At 35.8% G+C, this 25,766-nt stretch overlaps 1 protein-coding gene across 1 annotated transcript in view; it reads right to left on the bottom strand.

Annotated features, from left to right (window-relative positions):
- Positions 1-17,860, bottom strand: part of LOC145690164 (uncharacterized) — a 165,102-nt gene extending 147,242 nt beyond the window's left edge. Inside the window, exon 1 of the mRNA XM_081764789.1 lies at positions 17,447-17,860. The gene's annotated coding sequence lies outside the window, so the exon portion shown is untranslated. The remainder of the gene's footprint in view (positions 1-17,446) is intronic.
- Between the last annotated feature and the right edge of the window lie 7,906 nt (positions 17,861-25,766).

Consider the following 25,766-nt stretch of genomic DNA (forward strand, 5'->3'; position numbering starts at 1 on the left):
CTTATATTCTTCGATCTTTTCATTCCAACCCAACTTTCTTTAGAATTCCAAACTACAATTCCTCATTCATGCAGTCAAAAGCCTTTTTAGAATCAATAAACATACACCTCTTCCCCTTGTCCTATAAGTCTTTCATTGAATACCCTTAATGATCCAATTGCATCTCTTGTGCTCTTAGCTCTCCTGAATCCAAACTGTTCCTGGTAAACTTTCTTATTTGTTCTTCCACACAACATACTGTTCTGCATTAAAAAAAAAAAAAAAAAGTTTCTGCTGCATATGATATGAGACTAATAGTTCTACAATCTTCACATATCTCTAGGTTCGTTTTCTTAGTCATTAGTATCATGATCTTCTGGATACTCATGTGTTTCATATATTCCACTGCACAATCAAAACAATTCTTCCTCATATTCTTAATGAATTTGATTCGTATATTATCTATCCCAGTTGTCTTTCCATTCCTAATCTCGGATATAGCTTTTTCAAACTCGTCCCGAAGAATATTAAACCTTTTTATCATCCTCTCGTACTTCATTTTCTACTTCAATGCCCAGGTCACATGGTCTAACTCTTTTCTCATGTAAGTCTTCAACATATTGTTTCTATCTTTCTAAGAATTCACTTTCTCTCGCTGACTACTTTCTCATTCTTATTTTCTATTGCCATCGTAATAATCCTTTATTTCCTCGAAGTTCCATAGATTTAACCTCCTTGTACATTTCCTCATATTTCCCACTTCTTCTATGTATTCGCATTTTCTTTTGTAAAACTCGTTCCTTGCTCTGCCTTCGTAACTCTTGTTTAACTTCCTATACATCCTTCTGCCCACTTCTATATCAACTTGTTTCCACTCCCTCCTGTCCATTATTTTCTGCAATATCTGTTGGGTAACCCATTGTTTCTTAGTCCTTCTGTGTTTGCAGTAATCTTCTACTAGTATATATATTTTAAGAGTATATAGGCCTATACTGCTTTGGTCAGTTGGAGTCTTATTAAACAAGAAGCGTTTATTTCACGGAAAACTCATATTCTGGAAATACATGTATCATCGTATGCCTATCAGCATTCGAAATTTTCAGCTGGCGACACTTCGGAATTTGGAAGTTCGAAACTGCCGGGGTTGGACGCATCCAAATTCCATGCAAACGGAGCGGGAAATGGAGCTTGAACTCAACACAATTTTCTGCAATTGCTTTATATAATTTTAGTACTTTTGTATATGTTTCACACTTCGTATCATAATAGTCTCCTGACAAGACGGGAATTAGTAGTAATGTAATCACGCAATGCACCCCAAGATTATTAAAATCGCGCACGAATAGTGCTAAAATATCAATCCCTCATTTGGGAAATTTGAACTCTCCCGTGGCTATGTAGTTAGCATAGACCCAAATTCAATTCCCAGCAGAAGTACATGTGGTTCGGTTCCCACGTTAAGCTGTTAGGTACAAGTCTGATATAGCCTTGGTACTGAAAGGAACGTTTAATTCAACAAACAAACCCAAAATAACAGTCGAACTTTTCAGATCATCATCAATGACGAGAGAAATATATATTTTGTCTAGAATTCGTTTTCGTTCTACAAGGAGTAAAAGCTGAATCTCATAATAATCTAACAAAGACAGACATCTTCCAGTTTTCTATTTCAAAGGACTTCTCAGTTAAGATTTACTAGTTAGAATTAAGAAGATGTCACGTAAAACCTCCAAATTTTGATGTTTCCTGATCTGTGATTCGGTTTGCCAATGACTCCACATTCTGACAGCAAGGGATTTTCTGGTTTCCACACGTCAAAACTTAGTAACCCTAATAGATCGCTCTCACACATGGATACTAAGCTTTAATATTAAGATCAGGCCATTAAATTCAGTGAAATTTACACAGACTAAATGCTTACATTCAATATCTACCATTTTCCAAAAAGCCAGATTGCATTTCACGTAAGAATTACGTGCTGAATTCTTCAGTTTCTGCGGATCTAGTCTTTGGAAAATTCGCTCTTGGTACAAAATTTTATTCTGTTCCTTTATTTTTAACTTTTTTCTCGACCCTCCTACACCATTCTTTTTTATTGACTTTCCAATTTGTAGTAAGAATCTCATGTTAATAATGTCACTGAAGAAAATACTTCTAATAATCTCGTTTAAATCAGTCAATTGCACAGAAATAAAAAAGATTATAACAAAAATTTGATCGCAGAATGGCTGCTTACTAAACAAGATTATTTATATTGTGAATATTACTCCTTCAAAGAGAATGGCAAAAAAATAAATTTAAAAAAATAAAAAGAAGTAAAGAAGAAAGAAAAGAAAAAAGTGCACCCGAAGATACTTTTTTTTTTCAGTACCAGACCCAAGAAAATGATAATATCTCAAAGATTATTCATTAGATTTTGAGCATGCATAGAATATGATTATATTTCAGTGTTCTAAAAACGAAACAAAGGGGAAAAATGAAGAAGAAAAAACATTCTACTGGTTTTCTTTGTCAAACAGTCGTTTCTAAATTAAATTAGGGTAGCAAATTTTATAGTTTCTGTTGCATGCAGTTGTGCATCTACATGGATTTGGATATCAGAAATTGATATCGACAAAATATCGAAACTTAATTGAAAATCGAAGCTACGAAAATATTGCGGTACCGAAAATCGACGGAAACCCAAATTCATCTTTTGAAAAGTTTAAATACGAAATAATAATAATAGAGAAAGAAAAAGGAAGAGAGAGAAATGTATTTTCTCTTTTGTGTAGAGAAAAAGTCTCCAAAGCTCATATCGAATTTTGCTACTGCGAGCAAGCAAAGAGCACTTTCTGACCTTACGTGTAATTTTCTCGTAATGTGCAGTAAGACATTACTACAAAGAAAAAAAAAATATTTGTGTAATGTAAGTCATCAACAAAACAAAACAGCGCAAGTAAATGAAATATGGTATTAGTATCGATACAAATTTCCAGTATTTCAAGAATCAATAGACATTCCGTTAGAGGATCATTGTGAAACTGAACTATTCGATCTTCTATAGGGTAATATCAAACAACTATATTTTATAAGAAAACTAGCTGAAATTTCCCTTCTTATCACGGAGAGAATAGGTTTATGGAAAATATTTGAACCTGCTTTCTTCCTTCGTATATGTACTTCAATGAAAGTAAAATAATAATAATAATAATAATAATAATAATAATAATAATAATAATAATAATAATAATAATAATAATAATAATAATAATAATAACCGTAAAATACTCTCTTTTGGCATAATCTTTGAACCTTCTAACCCCTTAGGATACATTCCTTAATTAGTGATGTGATAAAAACCTATCTTCAGGAAGTAACCCTACGAGGTTCAAACATTCATTTCAACTGATAAGCCTTTCTCCCGTGATGCGATCACAAAAAACTGTCAACGTCCCTTTTAATGTGTGTGGCGTAAAAATAAAGAAGTTACCCTCTTTCCGTCACTGTCCTAACTTCAGGGATCGAGAGATACGCCTAAATTTCGCATCTCGTGCATTTTCTAATAAACAGTATTCAAGGTATGCGATAATTATCTTGAAAATATGTTTCATACCTTTCTGGTTCCCGGAAGGAGCTCATGTGGTTCGAATCCCACATTAAACTATAGATCCACGTATCATACAGCCTCGATGCTGGAAGGAAAGCTAAACCTTATTCCAATGAACAATCAAACAGTTCAGCCGGTTTCGTATGAAGAGATCCTAGACAAGATCACTTCCGTTTTATATACTGTAAGGAAAACACTGATCGAAAGATAGATATAACGAAATATAATTCTGCAGGCTTATAATAACGATTTGCGAGCCAATACATATAAGCACACTCCTCAGCAGAACCTGAAGAATATGACCAAGGGCAAAAACTGCTTTTAATTCAGCATTGTAAACTAAACACAGGCGATGCAGACTACATTCCGAACTGGCTTCGTGCATGACGAAGATATAACCAAAAGAATTATCACTTTTCGAATCGTCTGTATATAACATTAAAAGCGAGGTATTGTTCCAGTGACGATCCATACTCTTGTTGGAATTCACGGTATTTGTGTACTGTTTGCTGTGTGACGACAATCGAAGATAGAGCCATAGTGGAGTCAACAGCCAAAATTGAAGAGAATAAACATAGGGAAACAAAGATATGGCCAAATTCGTCCGCAGTGAGACTTTCGCACACACGAACCACGAACGTATCACGGACGTATACCTGAAAAAGCTGCAGTGTGCTCAGAAATGCAATGCATACGGACTGTTCAATTTCTTAGATGTTTCTCGTAATGGTGGTTCGCTTGCTTCTGCATAAAGGCTAGTAACAGGACTAGTGCGCACAGCGCTAATAGCTGACTCAATTCGCAGGTCACAAAATACGTCGTTGCTTCAGCAGATAGGAACAAGCAGATGAGTATGTAACACAACCACGCTCTAATTTGGGCTGGATTAGACTACGATATAATAGAATGAACTACACGATCAGCATCCCAGGCGTGGTCGGATAGTACACAAAGCAAATTCAGAATTCGAGACAAGAGAATTTACGATTACGAACATACGGTGCCACAATACGCTGCTGAAGTCATCTGCTGTGAATTTTACTGGGCGCAGCCATATTGGTTACAAACAATCTGTTGCTAGGGTAGTTGCTAAGGCAGTTTTAATGGCGTTATATGTAGCACCTGTGAGTTGTGAAAGACGAACTTAAAATTATGAAAAAAGGCTACATTTTTCACGAATAGCAGTGAATATATTTACTCTATGCGTATAGGAAGCATATAATATGAAACAAAATTACTCTACATTTTAGTTACTGCAATCGCCAATAACTTGCTGGACAACAAGTGAGTGAGAATCCCAAGCACATACATGAGCTCCCCTTAGTAATAATTTTAGATTAAATTTAATTAAAATTATTGAAAATTGTCGTGCTATATAATACGTTTGACTTGTTTTTAAGCTTCAGTGAAAATGTTTATTATAGAAGAAAAACTTGATTTTTTAAAATTATTATTATTATTAGTGATCAGATATTCGAAGCATAGGAGCACAATGTAACGAATGTATTTTAGGACATACAATTACGAATACTTGATCTTAAAAACTTTATAATCTCTTCATAGAAATAATTTCCTAATTTATCCTTCATTCTTTTGTTGGCGGGTGTCCATTCCCTCTCTGCTTGTCACTGGTAAAGTTGAAATGCGTCACCAGAAATAATTATTTAAAAGGTATAACTCTCTTACTATCCTATATAATGCCCTAGTGTTATCTGAATTATTTCCTTTGCGTCTGCCACAAACGGCATACAGATTTATAACATGCTAGCATATACATGTATTAAAACTCATAAGGAAAACACCTACTGACTTACGCTCGGTGGTCACTTCACGTTAACACTACATCTATGATGATTAAGAGCAGCTTGAAACTTGAGTGTATGTAAGAATGCATCTATAAGGAGCAGGAGGATCAGTGAAATTGGGTATGCGTGGAAAGAAAGGCAGGTACGAAAAGCATACACTAGCCTGGGCTAGTAATCACTACAAGTGAATTTGCATTTCAATTTCTTAGTAAGCATGGCATTTTTAACGTTGTTTCTATATTCTCCTTCTACATAAATAATTTTCTTGCACAGAACTGTTTTCATAGATTAGACATATTTTTTTTAAAAATGACCCCCGTATTTTTCATGTGTACTTAGCGTAGATCGATAGGATGGAGCAATTATAGTTTATGTTAAACAAGATGAGACAAATTAACAAGTCCGGGTTAAAGTTTACTACATTGCCTGTACTATATTCTTACCAACATTCATGTGCGGTAAGGTACGTTAGGTTAGCTTTTGCTTATTTAAATGCAATTGTCTTACATATATGTGTAACGTTAATTTGCCAATTTTAAAATCATCCATTCCCTGCAAATCTCAATTGTATCAAGAGTTTCAACTTTTTACACACATATGTAACCACAAGGGTAAAATTGTTATCGAACTTACGCTGATGAGGATCGGAAAGAATGGAGGCAGGCGAGGATCACACTCCATGCTGGGGCAGGCACTGTTCGAACATAATAGTATGCATTTAAACGTGTGATTCAATCATCAGTTTACTAAGAAACGATTTTACAACGTTCTGAGTATTAATATATATATTAAACAGCGAAATTAGCCTAAAAATGACACACACAAACAAACAAACAAAAAAAGATAGAGCAATGGAGCTTTTGCTAAAAATATGCGTATTTTAATTTCTTTCTGGCAGGAGAGAAAGTGTCCTCCAAAAAGAGTGAAATATATCTGTTCGCCCAATAAATAATTAATCATTATATCACTTGTTGTACAGTGTGACTTTGTTATTGTTTGTCTTTAACAGGGTTGATATGTTTAAAACAAAATGTTTAAAACAAGTGTTTAAAACATGTTTAAAACGAGGGCTGTTGTTTTATTCAGTTTGTTTTAAACAAATTGTTTTAAACGTGTTTTTTTTCGATGCTGGTTGGACATGTTTAAAACAACTAAAATATCAGATTGAAGAAGCTAATTTAATTTTCTAACAAACAACCCATCCTCCGCAGGGTTTGTGCATGGAGTAAATTACAAGCAGAGTTATATTCTTATTATAACAGCAATTACTGAACGAAATTCTGCACATCAGTGTGCTTATAACTAAACCAACAGAAGTTTAAGTGAAGTATTTGAACATTTCATGAGATATACACCATTGAAAAGCTTATAGACCACAAATTCCAACGAGATAATATGCGTGAAATTCCCGCCGTATTCGTAGAAAAAGAACAGACATAATAAAATCATTAAAAATATGAAAATATTGACTTTGCGGGGCCCTGGCAACCCTTGCAGTTACCTGCGCTGACAAAATGATGCTAATGTGTAGGCCACATACTTGTGACAATAATATAAGAAATGGTAGCCATTGCGTAATGAATTCGTTTTATGTAGGAAATATTTTTAAAAAAAAAATATGCGCAGAAAAACATTCATTGAATTAGACATTCTCTCCCCTCCCCCACTATAGTACCACGTCCATATGCAAATCATTTTTGCTGCACACATCATGTATACGAACAAGAATTATGCATCTAGATCATTTCAGTGAAATATATCTTGTGTTATATGGGATTGTCCCGAAAATAAATGTAAATTAACCAAATTTGACTCCCTCTTCCTCTATAAACAACAAGTACACATACAGGTTACTATCATGTAGGGGACTACTTCATTGCTTCACATACCAATTTTTATGGATGTACCACACAGAGGGGAGGAATACCCGCCAAAACCTGATGAAAAAAAAACTTCATCCTCCCTCTCTCGGCCGTACATACGTACCCCGTATATACATAAAATGCAAGTGACGGAAAGCTTTATCTCTCAAAAATACTTTGGTACCAAATCACCTTTCTAGCTTAATTAAGGACTAAGCTATTGATGTTTGTTGTAAAAATAAATGTAATTTACGTCAAAAAACTGAAACTTCAAAAATTGGCTAACTTTGTCCCCTCCCTGCTCCCCATAATAAGCAAGAAGTACAAATCAGGGTTGGCAAAAACCATGGTTTTTATTGAAAAAACAAAAAAAAAACGTTATTTTGGCTTAAACCAGGTTCTTTTGGCTTAAATAATTTGCTCTATATATTTATATCATATATGGACAGAAATAGGTTTGTTTCGCCTTGATGTTATTATGCAACTACCGGGTTATGCTGGAAGGGATCACATAAGCTTAAAGCGGAATAAAAATCGTTTCTCGAGTTACATCCGAGAGAAATTGTCCTCCATTTGAACTCGGAACCAGGATTAATTGGCCACAAATGCGATACGTCTGCCGACTCACTCACGAAGGAATCCTGATAAAAATACGTTGTACTGATCTTTACATGCTTCTTAATATAACTGTCAAGAGTCATTTCAGAAGGACAAAAAGATAAACAGTTGCACAAGTGAAACCATTATACAGAATTACATATGGATAATTTCAAAGTACTACGGAGTACAGAACTAATTTAGTTCGAGTTAGTTAACAGCAACTTTTATTGGTCCAAATTAAAGAAATACAACGACTTCATTTGCATATTAGTAAGAAAAGTGAATAAAGATACGAATTATTTGAGTCCACTTTGGCTCAGACTCATTTATACATAAATAAATACCAAAGAGACTTCTCATTTCACTAAATGTCTCTCGTGAGGTCTGACTCCCCCCTCCCCCCACACAAAAAGTACGGCATTTCGATGTATTTTATCAATAGTAAACATTGAAACGAAACAATATTTAGAATTTTTCTTTGATTGCAATTAAATAAAAACAATAATAACAACTACAAAAAAATCACAAAACAAACATAAACTTTATATATATATATATATATATATATATATAACTTGCTTATGCAGTATAATCTTTTTGAGTAATGAATGGGGAATTTAGGTCTGAATATAATACGAATAATATACGGGAGTGAAACGTGATAACTCACAAACGTGTGTTCATCAAGATTTTACAAACACTTACACTTTTAGGAACATTTTTCGTTTTTTGGTTTAAACCAGCCAACCCTGGTACAAATACACGATACTACCATGTAGTAACCTACTTCATTGCTTCATGTAACAATTTTTATGAATCTATCCCCCAAGAGGGGGAACGGCCCCCAAAAAACTGTTGAAAACAAAACAAAAAAAAAAAACACGATATTTACCCTCCTCCCACATACATAAAATGCACACCAGGAAGGTTGCATCTTTGAGGAATAAATTGCTACCAAAACCATCTTTCAGCCTTAATTTGAGGTTTAAGACTGAGCCATTGAGGTTTAAAGCCCTGACACAGCAGTTGCGTCAATGGGAGTTTAAAGATGAAGAATGCAGACGACCAGTAGAACGTAACACAAAGAAACTAAACTACATATTCTGTGAACGGAGATCTGGAAAATCCCGATTTTTTCTCCGGAATTGAACATTTGGGCGGATCGAGATTAGGGAAGTTCCCGAAATTTGATCTAGCGGTTGAATATAGATGGCAAGCAGTACCTAAGAGTGTAAAAATGTAATATATATGCTTATGTAGATTATTGTTTTAAACAAAATAAACGTTTTAAACATGTTTTTTTCTTGTTTAAAACAAAGTACTTTGTTTTAAACGTTAAAAACGTTTTAAACAAAAAAAACATGTTTTAAACATAAAAAACGTTTTTTATGATTTAAAAAAAAAAAAACAGGTTTTTTTTCAACCCTGGTCTGTAATATATTATATAGTACAATATTTCTAATTTCATTCTTGAAAAAAAACCATTGCATGTACCTCTTAAATTGTTATGGTTATATCCGAAAACGAAACAAATCATTTTCAGAGGCGAGTACCATGTAAACTTTTCCACATTTACCCCGCTCAAAGCTGGTTTGTTTGTAACCAACTAGCTGAACAGGAAGCGGAAATGACGTTTTCTTCACCAGCGTATAAGGTATGTTCTTTGCCGACAGAACTGTACATTTTTTTCTTCTTTCTTTAAAACCGAAAGCTCATCTCGTTTGACTAGCGAATAAAACGATCAACTGTAAACCTATCGAGTAATACCACGAAAGTATCTAAAACGGTAATGAATTTCACCATATCGCCACGAAGACCTCACTCATGAAGTTGCTACAAAATTCTGTAACGCTGAAGTTCTCACAAAGTTTCTCCAAATCAGTAACAAGGTGCTGACGATGGAAAAAAGCTGCTTGAATCTGACTTTCGAGACCAACCACACTATCTGTAGTGGATACGAACGAGCGAAAGCCACACTGAGTGTTTGACTAAATACTACATCAGACACTTGTTCGCCATGTGCTAAGAGAGGTTACAGATGCAACTCATAAGAGCAATGAGTTCGTAGCTCGTGACTGTTATTGCAGTTTTCTCTTATTTTAAGACTGATAGGAACAGATCTTCACGCCACCGAGAAAAGAAAAGTCTTCTTCAACCAAATGTGAGTAAACAGTTACAAAACGCAAGCTGAGAATCGCACGAGACGTGAAGCATATGAAGTTAACGATCATTCCCTCGAGTGAGGGTTGGGTGACTCACGTAAACTAGTGTCGAACTAGAGAGCTGTGAAAAGAACGTTATAATCCTCTGTATTGGCCCTACTAAGAATGTTTTCTGCTTACAATTAACGGACATGAACATGTCATTTGGACATCCGAATCAAACCTACTCTATTCGATAAACATAACAAAGATATGTTCATGCACAAGAATTAGGTGTCATGGACAACGGAGTACGCCCCTACGGCCCACTAACCCTGTTAGTATAAAGAAAATCGTAGACTCGCAGTGAAATAGCTATTGCATCAACATTGATCATTGAAAAGTCATGGTTTATAGTTCATTCTCTTCAGCATGAAACAAGCTTTCTAGAGATGCTATGAATTGGGGCCCATAACGTACTCGAACAGGGAAAATTGTCGCGAAAACTCCCTCCAGAAATTCCTCCCATCAACTTTGGACCCCTTTGGACTAGTCCCGGGTAAAAGCACACAATCCAAATGTATTTCGAAAAATACTATAAGGGATAAGAAATGTGTGTACCAAGTTTTGTATTGATAGACAGAATAGGTATGAGGGGAAAGCGTGTATTGGTATACAAGTTTTTTCCTCATATATATTCCGTCTATCAATACAAAACTTGACACACTCATTTCTTATCTCATAGTATTTTTCAAGATACATTTGGATTGTGTGCTTTTACCCGGGGAGTGTGCAGAGGGGTCCAAAATTGATAGGAGGGATTTCTAGACGGAACTTTTCCCGACATTCTCCCAATTTTCCCTGTTCAATTATGTTATGGGACTTACTCCGTTGTCCATGGCACCTAATTTTTTATGCATGAACATATCTTTGTTATGTTTATCGAATGAACTAAGTTTGATTCGGATGACAAGTTCATGTCCGTTCCTTGTCAGTACGAGTAAGAAAACAAATCGTCCGAATCCGTATTCAGAGTCAATGATAAAGTGTTGGCCCAAAATGTTAGATGCTCTTCCAGATTAGTATCCAGGCCAACATTTATTGATAGAGCAGGCACACTATTAAGCTGAACACTGAGTATCTAAGACACAAACAAGATTCCAAATAGTAGTCATAGGAATTCGAATACTGAGAGCCGTTACATCATCTTCCCAATTCTGGAGCATTGAAGATTGTATTAGATATCTAGTACGTGCACTAAATATGCGAAATCGCTGGAGACTCTCGGAAGTTAGATGTCGATTAAAAATGGTAAGTAAACGGCGATGAGCCAGGATAGCTCGACGGATTTCCGCACACCACCAAAGTATCGTCATCATGGACCATTGCCTCCGCATTTAGAAACGATTAACGTACTATCGATAACAGTCTGTTTGCACAAAGTTACGGCTGCATATAGGTCAAAGACATAGGAGCCGCAAATTCACTGAGGTCTCGAAATATTGGCAAATCAGCAACTGAAGCGTTTTGCATCTGTGATGCGGGAGTAATAGTGCCTTCAGGTAACGAAAGTCACCACCCTCTTTTATCTTAGAGCCTTGACGAAAATCTTAATCCTAACTTTATGTGTAATGGTGGTAAGTACACATTCTGCGGTTCGACAAGAGATTAGTAACTAACACTTTTCTGTCCGGGAGTCAACAACTCCCTTGCAGGCTATTGTTTTATGTTGTAGTGTTGATCTTTTCCCTGATATCCCATTCGCACAAAAAACAACAGTACTTCGAATATCCCGACTGCATCCCCAAAAACAGACCAAGAACTTTATTATCACCACAAATGAAGGGTAAGGGGAAAAAACAAGGAATGTCCATGCATGTGCTTTACCGGGTGCTTTGTCCTATCTGTTGGTGACTGTTGGTACTATTTGATTGTATATGCCATGCACGCGTAGATGTAGAAATATCCATGTAAAAAGGGGCGAAAGATTGAATAACCCTATTCTTTGTACGTGATTTCCAATATTAAAATGCCGTTTTCTCAAATATGTTATTTTGTGACATTCCTTCTTTTTTCCCCTTACCCTTCAAATGTACTATGGAAGTACTCAAGTTTCTCAAGTAAAAGTTTCATGTTTCCGAACGTTTCTTTCATACCTACAGCATAAGGAACCGGAATAGCATGGTGGCTCTTTCCACTGTGCAATAACACGGCCTTAGACTGAATTTGGAAGAATCAATTAATAACCGTCAATCCTTCATATCGTAATCAACGTTCAATGCAGACATAAGTCCGCGAACATCTGTAGGATTGGACTTTCTGAAAGGATATTTTATATCGCATACTATCAACGACACTATTCCAATCCTTACCAAACTTCCCATGATCTGTCACAAACTTGACTGGCCTGGACGAGCTCAGTACGTATATGAAATACAAGGTGCTCCAATTTCGGTTACCGAATTGTGAGTTGGCAGCACCGCCGAGAAATGGGAGAGTGAGATGCCTGTCAGCCGTTAGCAGGTGGCCTTGGATTCAGTTGACAATGAAGCGTTGGCCGGTACAGCAGCGCGTGTTTTGTGTGGAACAACTTATAAAGCAGGAGTCCATTGTTCTCGTACAACGAGCATTCAGACATGAGTTTGGTGACGAGAAAAGTTCCATCAGGGAAAACCATACGCAGGTGAGTGTAACAGTGGCGCACTAGTGGTAATGTGGGTGACAAAATACATACACGTAAGAAAACAGTTTGTACACCTGAAAATATCGCACGTGTGCCGAAGGCAATACTTGCCAGTCTAAAACGTTCAGCACGACGACATTTCCTTACATTGAATCTTCCTTGGAGCAGTGTTGGTCGAATGTTGCGAAATGATTTGAAGTTTCACCCATACAAAATTAGGGTGGTGCAGGAAGTATCAGTCAGATAAAAGAATGCAAGTGCAGTGTTGCCAAGCCATATTTGAATTAATTAACCAGAACCATAAAATTCGTGATTCTATTCTCATAACTGATGAAGCGAACCACTTTCTAAAAGGGGTATGTGAACAAGCAAAACTTCAGATATTGGGCACCTGAGAATCCATGAGAGTTTCTTGAGAAGCCACTCCACAGTGAAAAACTTGTTGTGTGGTGTGGTGTAGGGGCTATGGGTGTTGTCGGGCCGTACTTTTTTGAGGATGAACATGAGCAACCTGTTACAGTGACGGCGAACAGATACACAAACATGTTGCAAAGTTCCCTGCTCCCACAGCTACGCCAGAAAAAGGTGAATATAAGGTCTGTGTGGGTTCAACAAGATGGTGCAACAGCCCACACAGCACGGCAATTGATGGCAACTCCCAGGGCAATGTTTCCTGGAAAAGTAATAACCAGATTTGGGGATATTCCATTGCCTCCCAAATCCCCGGACTTGACTGACCCTGGCTTTTTCTTGTGGGAGCATTTAAAGTACAGAGTGTTTAGACATCGGTTGCATACATTGAAGGAACTGAAAAACAGGATTCAGGAGGAAATATTCGCCATCACTCCAGATCTCTTACACAGAGTAATGGCTACCTTCTGTAAACGTCTGACCCATTGCATTCAGAAGGGTGGAGGACACTTAGATGATGTGATGTTCAGAAAATAACACCTCACCTAAAAATCCAACTGAGTATTGTAATTATTGATAAGCACTACATTCATGTGTCTATGAAACTCTGCGTTTTATTTCAACATAAAATAGCGAAACCGAAAATGGACCACCCTGTATTATGGTATACAAATCATTGGTTGTCGTCTCATGGGCTATCAAATTTGGGTTTGAACTAAGTGAAATCAATAAATTCCAATAAATCTCGATCCACAAACCCCATCCGATCTTGGTACCCACTAGCTTAATATAAAATATCATGGTGTATAGATCTTTGGTTCCCGAGTTATTGGTCATAAAAATTGAGTTTGAGCTCGCTGAAATCAGAAATTTCACTAAACCGCGATTGATGAAACTCATACGATTTTGACGAAATTCAGAATGGTGGTAGATATTTACGTAGTACGCATATGAAATATTCTGGTGTGCAAATCTTTAATTTTCAAGATATTTGCTAACAAAGTTGGGGTTAAGCCCAAACCCTATGTTTAATAGCCCATAACTCCACAAGTAAATCCCCGTACACCACGTATTTCATACGTACTACATTAAACCTGTATACGTCCAATAACATCTCAAATTTGATAAATTGGAGATCTTTGGCTCCCGAAGTATTGAGCACGAAATTTCGGATTTGGACTTAACAAAATTGTTTACGGAAACAAGTGCAATGAAGGACGCTTTCCTCCGCTATCGGAAAGTTCACTAGTTGATATGCAAATTAAGTCGCTGCATTTCTGACTCAGAGAAGTAACTTGGACTAAATTATATCTTCTGTGCTCTGTAGTCTTTTGAAGTTGTCTACTTCTTCTCACTCTGTACAGTAATTTCAGTAATCTCTGTACAGTAACGCAACTGTATATCTTTTTGTCCTTCTGAATTGACTTAAAATACTCACAAGTATGCGAAATCAGTACAATGTATTTTTATCAGTGGATGATTTGGTAGACTTCTCGCCTTTATAACCGAACAATCCTGGGTTCGCGTGCAGGTGAAGAAAAATTTCTCACGGGTGCAAACCGAATAGTGGTTCGGATCCCACTTTAAGCTGTAGGTTCTTTCCTTCATAACCTCGCTGTTCCATAAGAACTTAAGGCAAAAAAAAAAAAAAAAAACTTTTACCTACATGTAATCTAAATACATAAAACTAATCTATTTAAACACAAAAAATAAAAAAAGGTCTCAACACAAAAAACTTTTTAAAAAAGATCGTTTTTATAAACCCTGTGTATAAACAGTAATGGTCATCAGTGTTGAGTGGATAAATTAGGGAGAAAAAACGAACTTAAACTCTCACCTTGATGAGTTGAGGTATTGATGCGAGCATAAAATTTATAAAATCAAAGGAAGAAATATGGTAATTGATTTTAAAACAAGATTGTGAGTCATCAAAATATATCACTGTACTTAAAAATGTTGTAAAATGACACCTCAACCAGCTCGCTAGCTCAATTAGGAGAGCTGCAATTCCAATTTCAAAATACATTGAATATGCTATTTTGGGCATTCTCCCCAAATTTTACATAGCCCTATCTTCCAATACCGGCCGATATATAAAGTTGAAATTTGGTATACTTCTTAGTCTATAAGAATAATACCCCTGTGCAAAATTTCATGACAATCTGAGATGGTAGGGTAAATTTTGTTCTCAAATTGTGTTGATATGACCTGGAATGACTCATAATGGGTATATAGTTTTGGATTCTCTCATGGTATTGATGTACCTCGTTACTTTTGTTTTTTTAGGGCAAGTTGGGTGAATTACAAAAAAATAAATTATTCGAAATTATTATCAAAAATTCCACTTACATTCAAAGATTTTTTTCTAATAACATATATCCTAAAGTAATGTAAGTTCGGTGGGTATGGGGGCTCTGCCCCCCTGTTATTTTATAATTTAGATTATTAGAAGAAATCCCTTTATGCAAGGGGTATTTCGGTTAGTTAATAGTTTGAAATAATTTACTTTGTTGTAATTCACCTAACTTGGCCTCTGAGTGACGAGCGGGAGCTCATGTGGTTCGGATTCCACGTTAATCAGTAGGTCCACGTCTTATATAGCCTCGCTGCTGAAACTGAATCTGGAGGGACCTCTGTTCTAAAACTTTGCCAAAATTTGTAATGGTAGTATCAGTTTCATTATAATGTATATAATAGAGACTAGTAAGTATAATGTAAATATCAAAGTGCATTATCACTCTAAATATCAATCACTGACTCTTAGAATTAAGTTTACACTATATAAGTATTTGCTGTCTTTTAGTTCGTTTTATGTGAGCTGGATTAAATTTAGAGGAAATATATTTTTTGTGTATAACCTAATACACCATATTACAATGTTGATCATTTCATTATTCTGAAAATCCCTGATAATACGTAAGAAATGTGTTCAAAAATATCGGTATATCCCTATCTTACATGTATAATATCGTAGAAATACAAAATGGAAAATGTTCTCTTTACGAGGTAATATTCCACAAGACATAAAGGAGTGCTACATAAAGACAGTGTACAAAGTGATCGTAGAGGTGTCGGTAAGCTGTGCCAGACGCAAGGCATACGTGTTTTTTCTAATCATACAAAATGTTTACCAGTATCCTAGTTTATACATATGCCCACCATCTCTAACACGCCTGTCCCCTTCTTAATGACCACCTAGCAAAAGTTGGCTTGTCTTCATGTCTGTTCGTGTTTTTTGCTTTGCCGTTTATATGTCATATATGCATCGAACCATCCGAAAGTCAATCTGAACCCATTAACGCAACTCCTATCTTAACAAACACTTTTCTATGCAGTAAAAGTGTAGGCCTATTTCCTGCCTTGAGAAGTTTATACTTCATTATCTCCTTATGTTCCAACGTATCACAGAAAATAAATATTTTCGACTGCGTGGATGGCATTTAGCATCTCCCCAACTCGTTTCATGGCTCCAGACTTTGTTTTTGTCTAAATTGTGATAAAGGTAGAAAAAATGGGCCCTTCGGGGCTTCGCTTACTCAGCTATATATTGTAAAGTAAGTAACACAGAAGACCTCGTATGTATCAGATTGGGGGAAATACTAAATATCAGCCAAAGTTTGTTTACATAATACTGTACGTATGTTGTTCCTAGAGTTGGTTAGAAACATAAGATTTCATTATTCATTGCTTTCATTATTTCTGAATAGTTCGTAGTACTAAGGTACTATACTAACACAGAAAAAATAATACAATACAGATGAAAACTTATCTAGCACAAGAAAGCATTAAAATAAGAAATGTTTGTGAATAACAATTAAGTGAACGACAGAAATGAAACTGGAGTAATTTAAAGGTATATTAAAGTAATAACAAATCAATAGTAATACAACCTTGCAAACAGGTACATGCGGGTGTAATCCGAGGTTTCCACCTCCGCAAGTTAAGCCGAAGACGTCTGCTTGAACAAGAACCTTACCTTAAACGAAAGTAAAATCTGACAAAAACACATCCCTTTTCAGAAATAATAGTGTTACAATCTCAGGAATATGTCACTGCCTTCATCAGCATGATTTATATAAATATTATTTATTACAAGAGATTTCCTTTGGTCAGTTCTTATTTTAGGCAATTCAAAGATAGTATGAACGGCACTCAGGTAAAACCCTATATACACAAACAATATATCCTTTGTGTTTACACACATATTAACTCACTTTGTGGAAAACAAATTTTACCCATTATTATTATTTTTTTAATTCTTTGTTCCCAGATTATTCAACTATATTACAAATGTTCTTTCAGTAATGTGATTTCATTACCATCCTTCTGACAATAGTAGTGTATGACTTCATTTAGTATATGTACACAATACATACCGTACAATATTTATTTGCCCATGAAGCATTTAACTTTCAAGCTTCAGATCACTGTAGTGTAACATCCATCCCTTTTCAATCTGTCTTTATCGTTCAATGACAATTTATAAAACTCAAATTTCCCGTTACGCTGCACGCGGGACTATCACACACACGACGATCAAGAGTTCTATAGAGACGACTGTCAAATTTCCAATAGCACCAGATCATTAAAACAAGAGAACATCTACTTTTACAAAGTACTTGGCTTACACTTTGAACAACTTCACTAAAGTAATTTTCCAAGGAAATGTACCAATAAACCAAGTGAAAGGATTTTCGAAGTGACTTCATAATGAACCAAATGAAATATATGCTTTGTTTTGTTTTAGGTGCTAGACAAGTTTAGGCACTACATTTTGCAAAAACTGGTAAAGCTCAATGGGCCTTATGCAGAATCATTCTGAAGCGTGATTAGAGTCATACTAAAGGATTTGACTAAAATATGTTTCTTGGAGAAGTCGGGCCTTTAGTATGACGCTAATGATACGTCAAAGCAACTCTCCATATGGCCCCATATATCCATGGAAAGACATATTTTAATGCTTCTTGTAGACGATCCTAGAAAGCTTGAACAAGACCATTCAATACCTCAAATTTACACGTTCAAAGGAGTATTGTTCTTTTGCAGTACAGTATTTACAGAGTATTATTCCCAATATTTACGAAATAAGATTGAATAGAAAGGGGTGGGTCTTTCAATAGCTTTTCAGGGCAAAACCGCCATAGCAAAATTGTAAAATAAAAAAAAAATATTTCAGTTTTACAACCCACTTTTATGCCGTGTAAGCTATTGCTCGTCCAGCGTTTGGTCTGTACTGTGGCTGCTTATGGGCTTTTACTTCTGCGTACTTACCCCCTTAAAGAGAACAGATTTCACTACTGTAGTTTATCTTAAAAAGTGTTAAATATTTACCGACGATACAAATATAATTTTCATAACTTCTCTTTTCCTTCTAAAGTATTTAATTAGCTTTTACTAGCTAGTTTTTGTTTTGTAAACTTGAAGGGGGAAGACACGATAAGCGTAATAGCTGCTAGAACGTTGCCGCTCCATTTGTACGTGACTAAAACTGTCTGCACAAAGATAGCGTTTCCAACTGCCCTAAAATTTCACCGTAGTGTCAACCTACATTCGTGAGCTCATTAGTATTGTCACTTCCACTGATTTCACGTAGCTAAAAAGAAATAAAAGTAAGGCCAGAAAGAATTGAATGAAATCTTTCTGATTTTTGGAAAAGAGTAAAATTTCTTTCCATCTCCTTTTCTTTCTTTTTTTCTATCTCAACCAAACAGAAATATTTAAATCAAAAGGGAAAGAGAGCAGAAAAGGAGTTGCAGCTTAACCTGAGATTCGAACAACTTGTGTCCGCACCTGGAATCGAACCCATGATCCTTTGCTTACAAGGCGACGTGCGTAACCACTCATCCACGGGGGACACTGTGAATAAAAAGGCAGTAATAATTTCAGGGGATGATCTGCAGGATGATTTTTCAAGTACGAAATTACCATCTCAGGTAGTTCAGTTTTATTAGGTCATTATTATTATTATTATTATTATTATTATTATTATTATTATTATTATTATTATTATTATTATTATTATTATTTAACAAAGCTACAGCCATAATCCATATTTTTCCAAAACTATTAGCTTGCTTTGTATTAAAAATAAACGCTAAGTATAAAACTTCTTAGGCCTAGCACTGATCCATGAAATTTTTCTCGGTACATCTGAATTCGATTATTTAGATATATTCCTCGTCGAGAAGGAAATTTTTAGCGAGAATTACTGTAAGACACATTTCATATTTCATCTTTCTTGTATTGAAATTTCTTCGGGAGTTCGAAACTGGCCGATTTTTGTTGTGTTTTATAATAGTATTGGTTTCAGAAACTACACCAGGAAATAGGGAGACGGTTTGTTGCGGTGGATAGGACTAATTGCTTACCTACTGTATCATCTATTGTCGCGCTAGATGACTCATCTCAGACTTCAGACAAAATTCTTCTCTGTTGTATCTGTTATTGTGCAGTGCGTGGCGGAGTGTGGTCTATGAGCATTCGGCATTTTGTAGATTGTGTTTATTTACGTACTATGCTGTTCTCGGAACAAAATCGGATGTGTCTGTGTGTGTATAGGTGTGTGAGTGTGTGTTAATATATCAAAATGGAAGAAGTTACAGCCAGCCCCTCTTTTAAGCGTAACAGTGGTCAAGTGTTGAAGAGCAAAGAAAGGCCCATTTTCCGTGTTTATGTACGTTATGGGCCCGAATACATAGCACCTCTAGAAAGCTTGTTTCATGCTGAAGAGAATGAACTATAAACTATGAATTTCCAATGAACAATGGTGATGTAATAGCTATTTCACTGCAAGTCTACGATTTTCTTTATACTTACAGGCTTAATGGGTCCCAGGGGCTTAATCCGTTGTCCATGGCACCTAATTTTTTGTGTATGAACATATCTTTATGTTTATCGAATGGACTAGGTTTGATTCCGATGTCCGGATGACATGTTCATGTCCGTTTCTTGTGAGAACCTATTTTTTAAAAAAAACTCTTGTTAAATCTATTTTAGCGGTGTGGTACGTTTAAATGGTACCATTAGTATTTAAATAACATAAACTTACTGTATGTATTTAAATTTAGGACAATAACAAGATATATAATTTACCTTTAATTTAAGTCAGCATCTAAGGAAAGTGCAGGAATGACACTAGAGACAGGGAATTGTACGGAGCTGTAGGTAAGTTGATTCATTTGTAGTTTAACGTTCATTTCCAGTGCCCAAGCTATGCAAGATGTGAAGTTATATTTCAAAGCGTGACCCAAAACATATGAATATGTATCAAGAATCGAATCCGGTTCTGCCACTCTGGAGGCGCGTTTGCTTTTATATATATATATATATATATATATATATATATATATATATATATATATATATATATATATATATATATATATATATATATATATATATATCCACTAACCGGATTCGATCCTTGAAGTTGAAGTAAAAGTCGCTATTTAATTCCCATATAATTCAAATAAAAATGCTACTTCTTTTCAGGAAGAATGCTCACACCACGGCAGAGATGGAGTGGGTCGGTGGGTCAAGTTTTCTGATTGGGTCAGTGGGTCAACAGCATGTGACCCACTGTGACCCACCACCCACCCTGACCCACTGCGACCAACCAACTCAGTATGATATACCGACCCACTCAGCTCACTGCATTTGTAGACAGTATCTTCTGAAGACTTGTAAGTTTGTCTTCGTTTTACTTTCAAGACCTTCATTTCCCTCGCTTTTCCATTTGTTTCTGTCTACTTATGGGGCGTTTACACTTAGTCGATTTGTGTTCAATTCAGTTGAATTGACGTCACTTTCAACTTAATCGACCGTGTAAACGGGACTTGAATTTAATCGCTTGTTGATCGAAGGCGATTAACCGACTGGCAACTGAATTGAAAAACGTTCTATTTTCTTCAGCTGTAACACCGCAAATTGTACCAATTACTGCTTGCTTGGACATCTTTAAAATTACCAGTCGATTTCGAATCGACCAGAGGAGTGCGAGTCGACAAGCAGCATTCAATTTCGGTTGAAACAATTGAACACATCCATCGATCTAATTCGGCCTAGTTGCTTCGATTTAGTCGCAAATGCAACGAGTCGATTTAGCCGTGCGACTAAATCGACCAAGTGTAAACGCCCCATTACCTGAGGTGAGTATATCTAACCAAGTGAAAAAAAGAACTTCAAGCACTTTTGGATATTGATATTTTTAATTGTAATAATAGCAATAGGGCTTACACTAGTACTTGGCCTGTGAGTTTTCAGAGGAGCTAACTATTGGAAAAATTACATTTTTGAATCACTGTAATATATAAATTATTATATAAAAAATTGAATGTAACTATGTGTGCCTGATCATCACGGTCAAATTGAAAAGTCAAATGAAATTACTTTTGGTATACAATTAGGGATGTTATATTGCTTTCATTATAATGCATATTATCCTAAGAAGGTAGTGAGGATCCGAATTTTTTCGAAAAAAAAAAGTATCTCGCACGCCGTCAATCTTACGTAGCTGAAATTCAGTGTATTAACTCTTAATTGAAAATAAACAGAATGTGTCGTACCATTTTTTAAATTCTCCTATATGGGGGGGGGGCACTTTCTATATATGGAAAATTGGTAGTGAGTTGGTTTGTAACAATGATCGAAAACGATCGATGTTATTTAAGAAAAAAATCAGAAACAAAAAACCGTTCTTGGCTTCATATACCCATTGCTTTCTACTATAATAATTGCTCAAGCTTATGTTTATTATATGGAGCGCTTACAGCACAGGGCAATCAACCCATCAAGTTGTGAGAAAAATAGGCATAAAATTTGTACTGTAAGCTTAATTACGTGGAAATTTTAAGTTTGGATTGTACACTGAGAAAAAAAAATTGTAGATGGCGTACTTAAAAAGATAGGTTACATGCGTAATTCCTGTAGTTTTTGGAGAACGTACAGCAGACGTAGTAGTAGGCCCCCCGTTATGCGCGAAATTGGTTTTCTTTTACGGCTAAGATGAGTGCTTTGGTACCTCGATTCTGATTGGTTGAGAGAGGTCACGTGACTTTAGGCCCCGCCGACGAGATAAATTCAAATTTCTAGGTCACGTGGTATGACGTCATGAGTCACCCCGCGGGGAAATCCCTCACCAGGGATTTTTGAAATTTGTTCCCTTTTACGGGTAAGATGAGTGCTTTGATACTTGATTCTGATTGGTTGACAGATGTCACGTGATCTTAGACCCTGGGATATTTGAAATTCGTTCCCTTTTATGAGTAACATGAATCTTTTGGTACCATGATGCTGATTGGTTGATAGAGGTCACGTGATCTTAGGTTGTGGGATATTTGAAATCCGTTTCCTTTTACGGTTAAGATGAGTGTTTTGATACCTGATTCTGATTGATTGATAGAGGTCACGTGATCTTAGGCTCTGGGATTTTAAAAAATTCGTTCCCTTTTACGGATAAGATGAGTGCTTTGATACCTGAGGTCACATGATCTTCGACCCTGGGATTTTTGAAATTCAGGTATCCTCTTTGATGTATACTTTGGTACCTCGATTCTGATTGGCTGATAGAAGTCACATGATTTTAAACCTACCACACGGTGAAGAGATTACATGGTATAACGTGGGGAAATTCCTCACTCATTTGTTTCCATTTTACGGGTAAGATGAATGCTTTGGTACCACGATTTTGATTGGTTGATAGAAGTCGCATAATCTTACCCCCACCCCAATGCTAGAAATTCAGAGTGCTATGACGGCGATCCACCATAGACCGGGATTTTAGAATTTTGTTCCCTTTTTTATGGTTATCCTTTTTGGTACCTTAAAGTTCCCATGGAGGGTTCAACCACCTCCTTAAATAACCCCCCTTTTTTGGGGGGGTATCATGATATTGTACTGAAGTTTACCTTAAATATTATCGTTCTCTTTCACAGATAAGATGATTACCAGCTTTCTTACCTTTTTAAACATTGGTGAAAGAGGGGGGCATCCTTGTCGCTTGTAGATTTCTTATAACACATTGTTGTGAGTTTAAGCGATTTTTTAAACGCTCAGTAAGCGATTCATTAATGGAAACAGTGTTGCCAGATTTTTCTTACCTAAACTGCTCCGATTCTTTTCGAAACGGTTCCGCAGAGTGCAAGAAATTTTAAACTAAAATTTTTCGAACTAAACAAATGAAACAAAATTTTTTCGAACTAAAAAAATTTCAAAACTAAAAATTTTTCCAACAAAAAATTTCAAAACCAAAATTTTTTTCGAACTAAAAAAATTGAAAAAAAATTTCAAAAGAATTTTCGAACTAAAAAATTTCAAAAAATTTTCGAACTAGAAAATTGAAACAAAATTTTTTCGAACTAAAATATTTTACACTAAAAACTTTCGAACTAAAATCAAAATTTTTTCGAACTAAAAAAATTCAAAAAAATTTTCGAACTAGAAAATTGAAACAAAATTTTTTCGAACTAAAAATATTTTACACTAAAAACTCTCGAACTAAAATCAAAATTTTTTCGAACTAAAAATATTTAAACTAAAAACTTTCGAACTAAATTTTCAAATCAAAATTTTTTCGAACAAAAAAATTGAAAAAAAATTTCGACCCCAAAAAAATTTCAAATAATTTTCGAACTAAACCAATTTTTAGAAACAAGTTTCGAACTAAAGATGTAATCCACATTTGAAAATTTTCAAATCAATTTTTTTGAACTAAATTAACCAAATTTTGGATACTAAAAATTCTTTAATTAATTTTTCGAACAAAATCATTTAAACCGAATCTTGGATATATTTTCCACCTTAAATTTTCAAGATTACCATTATTTGAAAAGAAGTGTTCAGGGTTTCAAGAAATAATAAAAATTTTTTTCAGCTTGTATTTTAACGAAAGGTATGTGCTCTTCTCATACAATTTTATTAACATAATAAATACAGGATCAAGTTAATGAATGTTTTGGACGTGTCATCATCGTCGAATGTTGTAGACGTATCCTGTAAAGAAAAAGAAGAAACAACGGATTATTTATGAATTTCTTTTTTTCCTGAAACAATAAAAATTAGTAAATATTGATAAGAGAGAAATAAAACTTACTTGTAAATGATGGATCTGTTTAGGCTCATCTTCCTCCTCGGGGACCAGCATTTCTTCCACTGATGGTGGTTTATGAACTCTTCTGGGTACTGCATTTTTCTTGGTGTTGCTCCTTTATGGTCAAGGTTCCTCCTTGGGTACGAGATGACTACATTTCTTCCACTGATGGTGTTGGTGGTTTATGATCTCTTCTGGGTACTGCGTTTTTTTCTTCTTGGTGTTGCTGCTTTGTGGTCAAGGAGGAAAAAAGGAAAAAAGAAATGGCGGCCTCATTGGGTGTTTATAGTTTTTTCTTCATCTTCTTTTTCCAGTTCCAACTTCCGTTTTTTAACGTACCCTTACGGAACCGTATAATGGGAATTGAGTTCTTTAAATCGACGTTTTGTGTACTGGATGCTGTACATTTTTTCTTCTTTGTGTGTGACGATGGTATGGTCTTTGTTCCTGCATATTTTATGGGGGATGGTAATGGTGACTTGTCCACGGCATTGATTTGTAATCATTTCTTTTAGCGTATTGAAATTGAATTGCTGTCCTGCATTGTAGTTTAATGTAAATCCTCTAATTTTACATACGTAGCTGGAGACGTTGGTGTCTGGATTGTATATTTCTAAGCTGTAATTTTTCGGCCTCCACTGACAAATGTCTTGATGTACGCTCGTTGTCCATAAGACTCCATCTCATCCGATAAGCATCCCAAGTACGTTGAAGGTTCAATGGTTGGCTCCCCGGGCTTTTCTGTAAAAATCACAGAATCCGTGTCGAAATATAAAACACGTTCCTGCAACATTTCCAGGTACTTGTACAGTTCCAGACGTGCCTGACATGTTGTAAATGCACCTAAAACAACATTGGTGTTCGGTTTTGAACAATCACATGTTCATTGTACTCCCAGAACGCATATAACATGCTATCATTGATGGGTACAATTTGATGGAGTTTAATGTCGGGGGAAGTGAGTTTTTCATAAAATTCTTCCGGCCGATCAATAATTGTGGTCTGGCTAAAGTTCGAACGCTGACAAAGCTTTCCCCATAGAGCGTTAACACAAAGCTTAGATAAACTTCTTCGTGCAGGATTATTTTCAATTTTGGTCGGATCCAATGCAATACCTTCACGCTCCAGGACGGTTTGTATAAATTTTGATTCGTCTTCTTCGGTGACACAGGAACTGGGCCAGCCAGAAGCTTCCATTTTCGATTTCAAAAACGTATTGATGTATTCCGTGAACAAGCCACCTGTTTTCGTGATGGGGTCATATTGTTCAATGTCATAATCCCAAATTTCAAAGATTTCCACCGGTTGATATTCTAGTTGTATTGCCTTTTGTATTTCATATGATACCCATGTTCCAGTGAGGCATCGCTCCTGATCGTTGTGCGTACACGTTGCTGTAGGGTCTGGGTTCATTTCTTCGGCACAAGCAGCACACAGTGGAAACAGTAGTTTCTTGTTGCATCGGTAAGGCAGGAGACCATGATAAAGATGACGACTTGGCAATATCGTCATTTTGATCAGACCGTTGACTTTATTTATTGGTGGTATATTTTCATCACCCTGTAGATAAATTCTAGGATGTCCTACAGGGTATATAGCACACTTATTTA

This window comes from Thermobia domestica, chromosome 1 (genome assembly GCF_964235325.1).
Source record: "Thermobia domestica chromosome 1, izTheDome1.hap1.1, whole genome shotgun sequence".
Lineage (NCBI taxonomy): Eukaryota > Metazoa > Arthropoda > Insecta > Zygentoma > Lepismatidae > Thermobia > Thermobia domestica.